Source organism: Myxocyprinus asiaticus, chromosome 34 (genome assembly GCF_019703515.2).
Source record: "Myxocyprinus asiaticus isolate MX2 ecotype Aquarium Trade chromosome 34, UBuf_Myxa_2, whole genome shotgun sequence".
Taxonomy (NCBI): domain Eukaryota; kingdom Metazoa; phylum Chordata; class Actinopteri; order Cypriniformes; family Catostomidae; genus Myxocyprinus; species Myxocyprinus asiaticus.
The window spans coordinates 846,553-860,913 of record NC_059377.1 but is presented as its reverse complement, the minus strand read 5'-3'; the positions used below and the strand labels follow the sequence as shown (position 1 = coordinate 860,913).

The following is a 14,361-nucleotide window of genomic DNA, read 5'->3' as shown; positions in this document are numbered from 1 at the left end:
CACACACACACACTTTATGTGTTATAGGATTATTTTATTTCCATATCTAATCATATCACTGTTTAGTTTGTAGTTGTAAGTCGGAAGTTTATTGACTGCATTGTATTAATTATTAATTGATATTACTGCATAAATAAACTTTGTTTATATTACAAAGAGAAGTGTTTTGGTTTGTTTTGCATACGCCTGTGTCATGCTGACGGGATGTCAGTGCTCGGATTCAAACCTATATTCATTGTTTTTTTTTTCCCGAAAATCGATATTCTTCGGATGTCGATTTTCCTAAGAAAACAATCTAATATTGAGACTGTTTTAATATTCGGTTATTAGTCCCTGATTCCAGGGTGGTGCCCCGTTAATGTTAATCCTTATTAATATTCTATTGATTTTTGATAATTGATAATTATCTTTGATTGAATTTGAATGATCAATAAGCTAGTGTTAATTTTAATGTTTCATCGATGTTAACAATTAACGATTATCTTTGATAAGTGTTGATTTTAAAGGATTAAAAAAAAGCTAACATTGATTCTCATCAATGTTCTATTGATTTTAATAATTAATAATTATCTTTGATAATTATTAATTATTGCTAATAACCAAACTTGCTCCTAAACGTAGCACACTACATTTACTGGAGTCCCATATGAGGTTTTAATGAGTTAGATCCAATTAATTAATTTAAATATTGATTAATAACTACAGAAATAATTATTAATTATTTCTGATAGTAACACTGATCTAAACAACCAGTAAAGCCCTACAATGTGCTCTTCTCCGTCACTGCATTCAACTGCTGTGAGGAAACCAATGCAGAGAAATTGGCCTTCACAGTGTAGCGATTGCTCTGTGATCTGCAGAAGTTATTTCAGCCTGACGCATAGGGACGTCCAGATGATGAATTGAAAATATCAGAAAGTGTTTTAAACCTCCCAGTACAGCATAACTGCCACTCCAGGAAGAGTGATGAAGGGCACATGCACCTGAGAGCATCAGGATTTGTTGAGCGAGTGCTCTTTATGAAAGTCCTTCATGCACTTGGGACATAAGTATAAATGTTTGCAAATGAGACTTGAGAAGCTTGCGTGCCGGTGTTTTGATCGTGTAAAAAGAGCCATAAAAGCTTAAGCGAGTTATCTGAAATTATTAAGTTATGATACCAAACAAAAGACCTTTAACATATAAAATTGTAATATGTTGTACATTTTTGTTAAAGACCTCTGTGATTTTGATTTTGTGTTACGTTATAACCAGTATTGCCATTCGATTTGTTAAGCACTCTTTAAATATGTGCTGTCAGCAGATGCTGTCAAATATTTCAATAGTACAATTGTGTGAAATTGTTTGTTTGCGTAAAACACAGATTGTGTTGCCAAAGTTACATTATTATTACTGTTAAAGCATATGGGAGATGTCTGTTACACTTTGTCAAGAATAAAACTTGTTTTTCATCTGGTGATAAAATATAGTGCGCTTTTGTAAATAATACATATTTGTGCATGTTCAACCACAATTCTCACCATGTAAACTGCATACAGTTGTCCCAAACTTTTAGTTACACTTAAAATGTCAATGTCATTTGATTACATACAAAATATCAAACATCTGCAAACAAATGATGCTAAAGCTTTTCTCAGAATTAACCACTTTTCTGAGTCATTTTTGCAATGACTTCTAAGCAACAAGTATACTACAGTTTGCAACCATTTGCATACTGTCTTAATATTTTTTAAATAATAGAGCACACAAATTACAAATTGACAAATTATAGCAGACTTTGAAAAGACATTTTCAGATTTATTTATTTTTTTTGCATGTCTGAGATAAGGTCACTTGCTAAATTTAATATGTACTGTAGTAGGCAGTATGTATTGTACATTATGCATTCAAAAACCCTCAGGACAAATAGCATTTTTTATTATTCTATTTCTAGTTGTTTTTTAAGCTTTTATTTTGAATTTGAAACAGTAGGGGAATGTGTTTCAGAACATAGCCTGCCTAATACTGCATAAAAATAAATAAATGCCACCAGTGGTTATTTTTACATTGAGTCAATTATTCTTTTTAATAAAGGAGAATAAAAGTAGAGCATAGGGAGCTTTAATAATTTTAAACCAAAGCAGATAGGAGGGTCACGTGATGCCATGCAAGAAGCAGACGTGTGAACGACAAGCTCTGCGCACTTTGCTACATTTTTTATTATTTTCATGTTATTTTCATGGTGAAATTTTGATACCCCCAGTTACACATTTGCTCTTTGAGGCAAATCATTGCAAAGAAGTAAAAATCCTCGGGCTCTGGAGACATTAAAAGACACGTGTTCAGGATGAAAGCCCCGACAGGCCTACAGACCGGGGACTCGATTTGGATAGCGCGACGGGAGAGGTGATCCAGCGTCAGTTGTCCAACATGTCGGTGATGTTGACGAAGGTTCTTGCTGACTTGGAGGATCTCGCTATAATACGTCGATTGATTACGGTGATGGAAATAAAATTCTCTGAGTTAGTTACAAGAGTGACTGATGTTGAGAGACAAATCGATTGTCTGGAATCTTCGGAGAGGGAATTAACTGCTAATCCGCCCACGACCAAAGTTGATTTGGAACATCTCCTTAAAAAGCTTGAAGATCTTGAGGAATAGAAGCCACAGGAATAACGTTTGAATTGTTGGAATTCCTGAGCATGAGGAGGGCAGAGATATGGTGAAATTCCTTGACAAGCTTTTCCCGAGTCTGCTCGACAAAACAGGCCACAAGCTGGAAATCGAGTGAGCTCACAGAGTCCCAGCTCGCAGATTTGCTGAGGGAGATAGTCCCCGATCGATTCTGGCCAGATTTCTGAGATCATCCGATAAAGATCATGTGTTGCGCCAGGCGAGGAGCAAAGGGAAGCTGTCTTGGAAGAACCATAATATTTTCTTGTTCCCAGACTTTGTGAGTTCGACAAGAGAGAAACGCGATCGGTTCAAGGAATGTAAAAAACTCTTACATCAGCAAAAGATCACTTTTGCTCTGATGTTTCCGGCCAAACTGAGAATAGAAACGAAGGACGGTTGCAAAGTATTTACATGTCCCAATAAGGCAATGTCTTTTATTCAGTGGGTGAGTAAACCATTGGGTGCTTCTCATGTGAGTGAGTCGACTCGCTGTACTTACTCTGGCTTTTGAGGAAGCTGGGCATCATTTTGGTTTCTTTTTTCTTTTTGCGTTGGCTCCGCCGAGCAGTTGGAGTTTGTTTTGTGAATAACACTTTTCCTTAAAGAAACTTTTGCATTGACGAAAGATTACTTTTGCATTGAAGTTCCCGGCCAGTTTGAGAGTGGACACTATGGATGACCGCAAAATATCTACATGCTCGCACAAAGGATGTCTTTTATAAAGTTGACGGATTGTGTAAGTCATGGTATATACTTTTATGCGGCCTCCGAGTGAACTGACTCAACCATCCGGGGAACCGGGATGCCTGTTTTGTTTCTTTTTGTATTGGTTCTGCCTAGCGGCAGGAGCTTGTTCTATTGAATTACACTCCTTTGGAACAGCTGTGGATTAATCTGTTCGTTCTTCGTGCTTATTCCTCCTGCTGGCTGGAGTTTGTTTTGTTGAGTATTTTTACGGGACATTGAAATGATTACGTCATCTGCTGAACTCATAACAGCCGACTCACTGATCATTCGTTTGTCTGTCCGAGGAATCTGAACGGTTTTATATCAGTTGGAATTTGTTTTGTGGAAGATCACACCTTTGAGACAGTTCTGTGAATGAATCTACACGTTCTTTGTGTTCATTCTTCCTATTGGCTGGGGTTTATTTTACAAATTATTTTCTGTTATGTAATTTTGCCTCACAACTCTGTGAGGCAAAATTGAGCAATCCAATGGCAAAGTTGTCATGGGGGCCTCGTGGGCGTTCATGGACCTTTTGAGTTTAGAAGGATTGTCGCCGGTTGGCGCTTTCATGTGCGGGGTTAATGCGCATATTTTTCTTTTTTCTGTTTGTTTTGTTCGGGGGGAAGTTCGGGGTTTGATTGTTTCACTAATGGGGAATGTGGTCTTTATAATTTTGTTTTTGACACACAATTTATTTTTTCTACTATATCAAAATGTCAGATGTTAATATGAGTGTACTCTCTCTCTCCACATGGAATGTAAATGGGTTGGGGCACCCCATAAAAAGAAGGAAGGTTATTACTTTTTTTAAATGTAAGAAATATGATATAGTGTTTCTTCAAGAAACACATCTTTCCCTGCAGGAAGCTGAAAAATTTGGGAAGATATGGGGTGGACATGTTTTTTTAAGTGCTGGCTCAAGTAAGAGCAAGGAAGTCATTATATTGATTAATAAACACACAATTCAAATGTCTCTAACAGACTAAAGATAAATTAGGGAGAGTCATTATTGTTTTAGCTGAAATTCAAGGGCAAAGGTTGATTTTGGCTAATATTTACGCACCTAACGCTGATGATCAGGGCTTTTTTATAGATCTTGAAGGGATGTTGCAAACCGCTGCCACCCCTCATGATATAATATTGGTAGGAGACTTTAATCTTTTGATGGACTCAGTCCTTGATCACAGTGAAGCAAAAGTGTGTAAACCCCCTAGAGCAACACTGACGCTTCACAGGATGTGTAAAAATCTTGGTCTTACAGATATTTGGAGACTTTTGAACCTATCTGGTAGATACATTCTTTTCATCAGTCCATAAGATTTATTCTAGAATAGATTTTTTTTTATATCCAAATCCCTCATTTTATCTGTTGTTGATTTGCTCAATTGGAAATATCTTAGTCTCAGATCATGCCCTGGTGAGCTTAGGGGTGTTCCATATACAGAGAAAAAGAAATCATATAGTTGGCGCCTTAAGGACAAATATCCAAGCGATTGTAAAAGTTACTGTCCAATTTCCCTGATCCAGTTAGATGTAAAAATTTTGTAAAAAATTCTGGCTAATCAATTAAGTAAAGTTATGACATCTCTTATACATATAGATCAGGTGGGGTTTATTCGAGGCCATAGCTCTTCTGATAACATTAGGTGTCTCATCAATATCATGTGGTCAGTAGCGAATGAACAATCTCCGGTCGCTGCCATCTCACTTGACGCCGAAAAGGTAGAATGGGATATGGTAGAATGGGATTATCTTTTTAAGATTTTGGAAATGTATGGGTTCGGGAGTACTTTTATTGGTTGGATTAAGCTACTTTATAGACACCCTGTAGTGGCGGTACAAACAAATGGACTTATTTCAGATTATTTTACTCTGGATAGGGGCATCCGGCAGGGTTGCCCTCTTTCCCCATTATTGTTCTGTCTTGCCCTGGAACCATTAGCAGCCACGATAAGAAAGGAGGATGATTTTCCAGGGGTGATTGCGGGAGGTATGGTGCATAAACTTTTGCTTTAGGCAGATGATATTTTATTATTCGTCTCTGACCCTACTAGATCTATGCCTTGCCTTTACAGAATTATTAATTCCTTTTCCAAGTTCTCAGGATACAAAGTCAATTGGTCTAAATCCGAAGCTTTGGCTTTGACAGCGTACTGCCCAATAACGGCTTTTCAGCCGGGCGCTTTCCAGTGGCCCAAACAGGGAATTAAGTATTTGGGAATTTTATTCCCAGCAAATTTGTCTGATTTAGTTAGAGTTAATTTTGACCCCTTAATAAAAAGGTTTTCGAATGATGTGGACAGGTGGGCTTCATTACATTTATCGATGATTGGGAAGGTTAATGTTATTAAAATAAATTAAATTGTATTCCAAAATTCAACTACCTACTACAATCTCTCCCTGTAGATGTCCCTCTCTCTTATTTTAAGCAATTTGATAGTATAGTGAAGTCCTTCATTTGGAATGGAAAGCGTCCCAGGTTACATTGCACCTGAGAGAGCCCCTCCCTGGTTTGGAATTGAACAGAAAGTTATTGCCCCTATTTTACTATTACAAAGCCTTTCTATTAAACTAATTGGAGAAGTTAAGTCGCACCTCATTATTTCGCATCTGCACGCGCTACGGACAAAAGTGTCCAGAGTGTTTAATTCAGACATTTATTTAAATGTTGCCTCAAGCATATGGCTAAACCCAAAGTTGCATATAGGTGAGTCCCCTTTCTGTTGGTCGGAGTGGATTGAGAGGGGTGTTAATACACTCGGTGACCTATATGAGAGTGGTGGGTTGAGATTGTTTGAAAATTTGGTCCAACATTTCAGGATTCCTAGATCTCAGTTCTTCAGGTACTTACAGCTGCGCTACCTGCTTTGTACTATTTTTGGGAGTAGCATACACCCCACTAAAAGGGCAGATACTCGAGAAGTGGTGATAACTGCTTTTGGAAAAGGTCATGAGGCATCAGTGTATTCCTCCCTGTTAATTCAGAGTCTGGGGGATGGAGCTTCAACTTTTCTCAAGAGATTATGGGAGAGAGATTTAAATTTGGTTTTGGAGGAGAGCGTGTGGGCTAAGATTCTAAAAAATGTCAGGTCTACATCTAGTGATTCGAGGGTGTGTCTGACGCAATTTAAGATTTTGAATCGATTATATTGGACCCCTCTAGATTGTATAGACTTGGTCTTAAAGACACACCCACCTGCTGGCGATGCCAATCAGAAGACGGGGACACAACCCATGTTTTTTGGGGATGTGTTAAAACACAGGAATTTTGGTTAAAGATTCAGGGATTTATGTGTGATGTGTTGGACACAAGGTTTTCATTTTTCCCCAGACTCTGCATTTTGGGTGATGGGGAGGTCATACATTTTGGGGATAGCCACTTGAGAGGTTGGGTCCTGGCCAGAGTTATGGTGGCCAGGCGAATAATACTCAGGGGGTGGAAGACGGCTGGGGAACCCTCGTTTCGGGAGTGGTGTGGGGAGATAAGCGAGGTTGTGGCATTTGAGGAGGCAGTATTCAGAAGGTTAGGAAAGTGGGATTTGTTTAAAAGGAAGTGGGTGGATATTTGGATTTTTTGGAGGGTTCTCGGGGAGGGACAGTGGAGAGGGATTTTTGATTTTTAATTTTTAGTTTGATGTGTATGTGCACTCTTGCTTTTTGCAAGTATTTTTATTTTTAGTTTGTTTCTAATTTTTTGCTATAATTGTAAGAGACCACTGTAATGCGTGTTTGTGTCGGGTGGGGGGGATGTTCGGGGGGAAGGGTTTAATTTATATATCTGATTCTGTATTTTATGTTGTGTCTATTGGTTTTTTATGAATGGAATCAATAAAAATGTTAATAACAAAAAACCAAAGCAGAGAAGCTGAATGTTTTGAGGCAGTAACCTTAACACTTTTAACATATACACTGCATCCGAATCCAGTATCCAAATTTAAAAATGGCATAGTCATAATCTCCAAAACTGGTTCCATCGAGAATTTTTAAGGAAATTTTTTTTTTATTTTACTTTATTTATTTATTTATTTTATTAAATGGTCGTGTCTAGAAGGGATCCCTCTCTCGTCAACTTCTCGCGCATGTGCATTCTGTTATGATGCTTTCGCCTGTGTTATTTTGCTCGCATTTCAGCGTATTAATGATGGAAAGCATTAAAAACTTCAATAATATAACATTATTATTATTATCATTATCATAAAGTGACTATTAAGTGTAAATACCTGCCACATAGTGCGGCTATTTGAACTGAAATAGTCTGGGTGGAAACAAAGAAATTAAAGACAAACTGCTCATTAAGTGTCACTGCAATGACTTAGTGTAATAAGACGGTATGAATGTGCTTTTTCTGTGCGGATGACCTGGGTTCTAATCCTCCTTTTGACAAAGTTTTCCCCGTTTCCTGTCTCCACTCTTAATATTATTCTTTAATACTACTTTAATAATAAATAAAAATATAGCCACCGGGGTCTAAGCACATGTGAAGAAATAAACAAAATAATCAGAATTGACAGAAATGATCCAGCGGATGCCAAATAATACAAACTGACTGAATAGATCCTGCCCAAACTAAATTTGTTGAAAATTGGGTACCAAAATTTTGAAGATGTAAAAAGCACATAAAGGCAGCATAAAATTAATCCATACCACTGCAGTGGTTGTGCCTTGATGCCTTCCTACCTTAGAATTCAGCCTGTGGAGGCAGCATTTTGCAGTTTTCAGACAAAACCATATAGAAATGACGCGAGACAGAAATGGGGATAATGGAAAAATAAACACATAATATAATTCCAGACATATGTAAACATATCCCTAAAACAATGTGACAGTTAATCATGTCTGGCAACTTGACAAATATGTTTTCAATATTTTTAGGATATGTAAAAATTAAGGTGACATTTGATTATCTACAATCATTTTGGAAATCACAGATTTATTTGCAAACTAATATTATAAAAGTCAGAAGACATTGTCAGTGTACCACGTTTCTTCAAATAAATTTGTATGCATTCATACACTCATGAAAGCCTTAGACTTAAAAGGATTTCTTATCCTGTGGCTCCCTCTGGTGGTCAAAAAATAGTATTACAGCTTTCATTGGTCAGTTGAAATGGCTGATTATTTAAAATTTTCTGTTAGCCCCCCGTTCATCATAAATCCATGAAATTTAGTATGATTCCTCAGAATGTCCTGGATTGTATCTTCTAGACGATTTAATGGATCAAAATTATATTGATAACTTTTTGCCTGCATGGTCTAGCGCTGACATGGCCAAGTTTGGTGAAGATCTGATAAATGCCGTAGGAGGAGTTCGAAAAAGTAGGGTTTTCCGTAAATTAGAATGGCAGAAACATTTTATAAAATGAAATAAAACTGAGATATACATTTTGTAGGACTTGATGCAAGGATTTAGAGGTAAAATGCATTTTGATTTTAATGTGCTCTGATGCGGAGTAATTAGCAAAAATTTAAATGTTCTTGTTATAGCACCACCTTGTGGCCGATTCTCACAAAACTTGTGTACAAATATCTCAAGTTTTGTAATGGCCAGCCATTCAGATTTGATGTTATTAGCTGCTGAAATTTTATTGGCTGCTGGCGGTGTTTGTTGATTTTTCCAAATGATATTTGAATGATATGTTAGCCTTTGGGCGATAGAAGATGCATACCAATTTTCAACATAATTGATCATACAAGCGCCCCCATAGGCGGAATTTGACACGTCTTGGCGTGCAGCCTCAGAATGTCATGTTGTCTAAGTGTATCAAGTTTCGTTATGTTTGGACTTTTAGTTTGGTTAGATATAGGTCAATTTCGATTACATGGATGACGCCTGGCCAGTTCGTTGGCTTATATGTTCGTAACACTTAGACGAAATAAAATCCTTTTGATAGCATTTTGTCAGGACGTTCCATAGATGATACATACCAAATTTCGTGCAAATCAGACATACGGCATTGAAGGAGTTTTCATGAATTTTCATGAAAATTCAAAATGGCAGACTAATTTTATAGATGGAAATTAAATTGGATATATACGTTTTGTGGACCTTGAATAAAGGATTCAGAGGAAAAATCATTTTGATCCTAACCCTTACGGCCCCAAAGTTATGACCACAAATGCACAGGTGCTTATTATAGCGCCACTTAGTGTCCGACGGGTGTGTGTGTGGGTGCCTAAGTAGTGGGGGGGGGGATTTCTGACCATCCCACCAAGTTTGGTGTCTCTGCAATTTACGGTCTCTGACATCCAAACACTTTTAAGGCAGAAAAAGAATATTTAATAATAATAATAAATATAGCCGCAAGCGGCAATCATCGGGGTCCAAGCACATGTGAAGAAATAAACAATATAATCAGAATTTACAGAAAACATCCAGTGGATTGCCAAATAATACAAATTGACAGAATAGATCCTCCCTAACCTAAATTTACTGAAAATTGTGTACTAAAATTTTGAAGCTGTAAAACACACACAAAGACATCATAAAATTAATCCATACGACACCATTGGTGAATCCATATCTTTTGTAGCAAAATCATTCAAGAGTTATGGCCCAAAAAAGTGAATTTTCTTTTTTTGTCTGAGTCAAATGAACAAAACCGGAAGTCTACTATGTTCTGGTGCAGAGATATATGTTTTGTTACATGGTTGCTATGGTAAACCCATTTGGTTGCTAGGAAGTTACTAAGATGATACTCAAATGGCTCCTTGCTACCTTGAGTCAAATGAATGAAACAGGAAGTCTCTATGATGTTCTGGTGCATAAATATGTGATTTCTTACTTGGTTGCTAGGGTAACCCCATTTGGTTGCTAGGAAGTTACTAAGATGATACTCAAATGGCTCCTTGCTACCTTGAGTCAAATGAATGAAACAGGAAGTCTCTATGATGTTCTGGTGCATAAATATGTGATTTGTTACTTGGTTGCTAGGGTAAACCCATCTGGTTACTAGCAGTTACCAAGGTGATACTCAAAATGCTTCTTGCTACCCTGAGTCCAATGGATGAAAATGGAAGTCTCTACATTGTTCTGTTAGAGATATGTGATGTGTTACTTGGTTGTTGAGGTAACCCCATTTGGTTGCTAGGCAGTTACCAAGGTGATAATTAATAGGCTACTTGCTACCCTGAGTCAAATGAACAAAACCGGAAGTCTCTCTGAAGTTCTGGTGCAGAGATATGTGATTTGTTATGGTTGCTAGGGTAACCCCATCTGGTTTCTAGGAAGTTACCAGGGTAATACTCAAAAGGCTCCTTGCATATATATGTGTTTTTTGTTATTATAAGATTGAATAAAAATGTTAATTACAAAAAGGTTCCTTGCTATCCTGAGTCAAATGAACAAATCTGGAAGACTACGTTTTTCTGGTGCAGAGATATGTGATTTGTTACTTGGTTGCTAGGGTAACCCCATATGGTTGTTAGGCAGTTACCAAGGTAATACTCAAAAGGATCCTTGCTACCCTGAGTTAAATTAACAAAACCGGAAGTCTTTACGATGTTCTGGTATAGAGATATGTGTTTTGTTACATGGTTGCTAGGGTAACCCATCTGGTTGCTAGGAAGTTACCAGGGTAATATTCAAAAGGCTCCTTGCTATCCTGAGTCAAATTAACAAATCCGGAAGACTCTACATTGTTCTGGTGCAGAGATATGTGATTTGTTACTTGGTTGCTAGTGTAACTCCATTTGGTTGCTAGACAGTTACCAAGGTGATAATCAAAAGAATCCTTGCTAATCTGAGTCAAATGAATGAAACCAGAAGTCACTGCGATGTTCTGGTGCAGTGATATGTTTTTGTGACTTGTTTGCTAGGGTAACCCCATCTGGTTGCTAGGCAATTACCAATGTGATACCCAAAAGGCTCCTTGCTACCCTGAGTCAAAATAAAGTAATCGAATATGTCTGATGTTGTGGTGCAGAGATATGTGATTTATTACTTGGTTGCTTGGGTAACCCCATCTGGTTGCTAGGCAGTTACCAAGGTGATACTCAAAAGGCTCTTTCCTACCCTGAGTCAAATGAACGAAGCCGGAAGTCTCTACGATGTTCTGATGCAGAGATATGTGAATTGTTACTTGGTTGCTAGGGTAACTGCATCTGTTTGCTAGGCAGTTGCCAAGGTGATACTCAAAAGGCTCCTTGCTACCCTGAGACAAATTAATGAAACCGGAAGTCACTATGATGTTCTGGTTCAGAGATATGTGATTTGTTACTTGGTTGCTAGGGTAACCCCATCTGGTTGCTAGGCAGTTACCAAGGTGATACTCAAAAGGCTCCTTGCTACCCTGAGTCCAATGAACAAAACCAGAAGTCTTTACGACATTCTGATCCTGTGATCCCCATCTAAGATTTTGAATGGAATTCAATGGGGTTTGGTTACTTGGGTGGTCTAAATGGTTGCTAGGATGTGGCTAAGTAGTTTCCATGATGATTCTTGAAGAATGATTGCTCACCCAAGTAAAATAAGCCAACTGTCATTTCTCTAGGATATTCTGATCCAAAGATATCCCTCTCAGCCATTTTGTCATTAACAGTTTTTAGTGATTCCACACTCAAATCAACACAAACAGCACATGAAAACACGGAATCAACTTTTAACAAAATATACCCCCCTCCCTACCTACCTCCCTCCCTCCGCCCCACCCAACACACATCCCAGTGGTCAGACATGAATAATAACAGACACACATACAAGCAGACAGTCCAAAGAAAATACTCAGACATAAAAAAAAAACACAAAAAAATTGTCCAAAAAGAAAAAGGGTTCCACACATCAATTAATTAAATACACACCATTTAAACTGTCCCTCTCCACTGTTCCTCCCTGGCAACCCTCCAAGAAGGCTAAATAAGTGCCCCACTTCTTCTCAAAGGCACCCAAGCTGCCCAGCCGTCTATGCGACATCTTTTCAAAGGCCGCCACTCATGAAATGAGGGTGCACCAGCCGACTTCCATCCCCCAAGGATCACTTTCCTGCCTATCATTACTCTGGTAAGGACCCAGTTTTTAATATGTGTATTCCCTAAGTTAACCCCCGCCCCATCACCCAAAATACAAAGTCTGGGGCAGAACGAAATCTGAGTGCCCAGGATCTCACAGACATAACTCTGAACCCTGGACCAAAACTCTTGAATCTTAGTACAATACCAAAAAACGTGGGCTATGTCCCCATCCTCTGATTAGCATCGCCAACAGGTGGGTGTATCTTTAAGACCAAGCCTATGCAATCTAGAGGGAGTCCAATAAAAACTATGCAGAATCTTAAATTGAATGAGGCGCATCCTTGCATCCCTAGATATAGTTTTGACATTTCATCCTCCAGAACTAAATTCAAGTCTTTCTCCCATAACTTCTTGAGAGATGTCAAAACCCCATCCCCTAGACTCTGAATTAGCCAGGAATAGTACACTGAAGCCTCGTGACCCTTTCCAAAAGCCGCTAGTACCATCTCAAGAGTGTTTGCAGCTTTAGGGGGCTGCGTCCTACACCCAAAGATGGTACAAAGTAGATGGTGCAGCTGTAAGTACCTGAAGAATTGAGATCTGGGAATCCCAAACCGCTGTATAATATTTTCAAAGGATCTCAATGCTCCATTTTCATACAGGTCACCCAGCGTAGCAACTCCCTTCTCAGCCATTCTGTCCAGCAAAAAGGGGACTTGTTAATACACAATTAAGGTTTAACCAAATACTTGCGGCAACATTTAGGTAAATGTCCGAATTGAGCACGCGGGAAACTTTTGTCCACACTATGCATGTGTGAGATAATGGGATGTGCCTTTACTTCTCTGGGTAGCTTGGAAAGACATTGCAATGGCAAGATAGGAGCAAGGACCTCCTGTTCAATAAAGAGCCAGGGAGGAGCTCTTTCAGGCAGAAGCGACCAATGCGCCAAATGTCTGAGACCAAACGCACAATAGTATATTATTTTGCGGAAACCTAACCCACCTTTGTCAATTAGCCTGTGTAACTTGTTAGAATGCATTCGAGGGCGCATACCATCCCAGATAAAAGATTTAGCAATACTATCAAATTGTTTAAAATAAAAGACGGGAACTTCAATGGGGAGAGACTGTAATAGGTAGTTAAATTTTAGAATACAATTCATTTTTATAACATTAACCTTCCCAATCATAGATAAATATAATGAAGCCCACCTTTCCACATCACTCGAAAACGTTTTAATTAAAGGGTCAGTATTAACTAACTAAATCAGACAAATTTGCTGGGAATAAAATACCCAAATACTTAATGCCCTGTTTGGGCCACTGAAAGGTGCCCGGCTGGAAAGCCGTTACTGGGCAGTATGCTGTCAGAACCAAAGCTTCGGATTTAGACCAATTGACTTTGTATCCTGAGAACTTGGAAAAGGAATGAATAATTCTGTGAAGGACAGGCATAGATCTAGTGGGGTCGGAGACGAATAATAAAATATCATCTGTGTAAAGCAGAAGCTTATGCACCATACCTCCCGCCTCTACCCCTGGAAAATCATCCTCCTTTCTTATCGCAGCTACTAATGGTTCCAGGGCAAGACAGAACAATAATGGGGAAAGAGGGCAACCCTGCCGGGTGCCCCTATCCAGAGTAAAATAATCTGAAATTAGTCCGTTTGTTTGTACCACTGTTAAAGGGTGTCTATAAAGTAACTTAATCCAACCAATGAATGTACTCCCGAACCCATACATTTCTAAAATCTTAAAAAGATAATCCCATTCTACCAGATCAAATGCCTTTTCGGCGTCAAGTGAAATGGCAGCGACCGGAGACTGATCATTCGCTACTGACCACATGATATTAATGAAACGCCTGATGTTATCAGAAGACCTACGGCCCCGAATAAACCCCACCTGATCTATATGTATAAGAGATGTCATAACCTTACTTAAACGATTAGCCAAAATTTTGGACAAAATTTTTATATCTAGCTGGATCAGGGAAATTGGACGGTAACTTTTACACACACACGGATCT

The 14,361-nt window shown here is 38.5% G+C and overlaps 1 pseudogene; it reads left to right on the top strand.

Moving 5' to 3' along the window:
* LOC127425737 (carnitine O-acetyltransferase-like) overlaps positions 1-935 on the top strand; it is a 60,355-nt pseudogene extending 59,420 nt beyond the window's left edge.
* Positions 936-14,361: the final 13,426 nt, after the last annotated feature.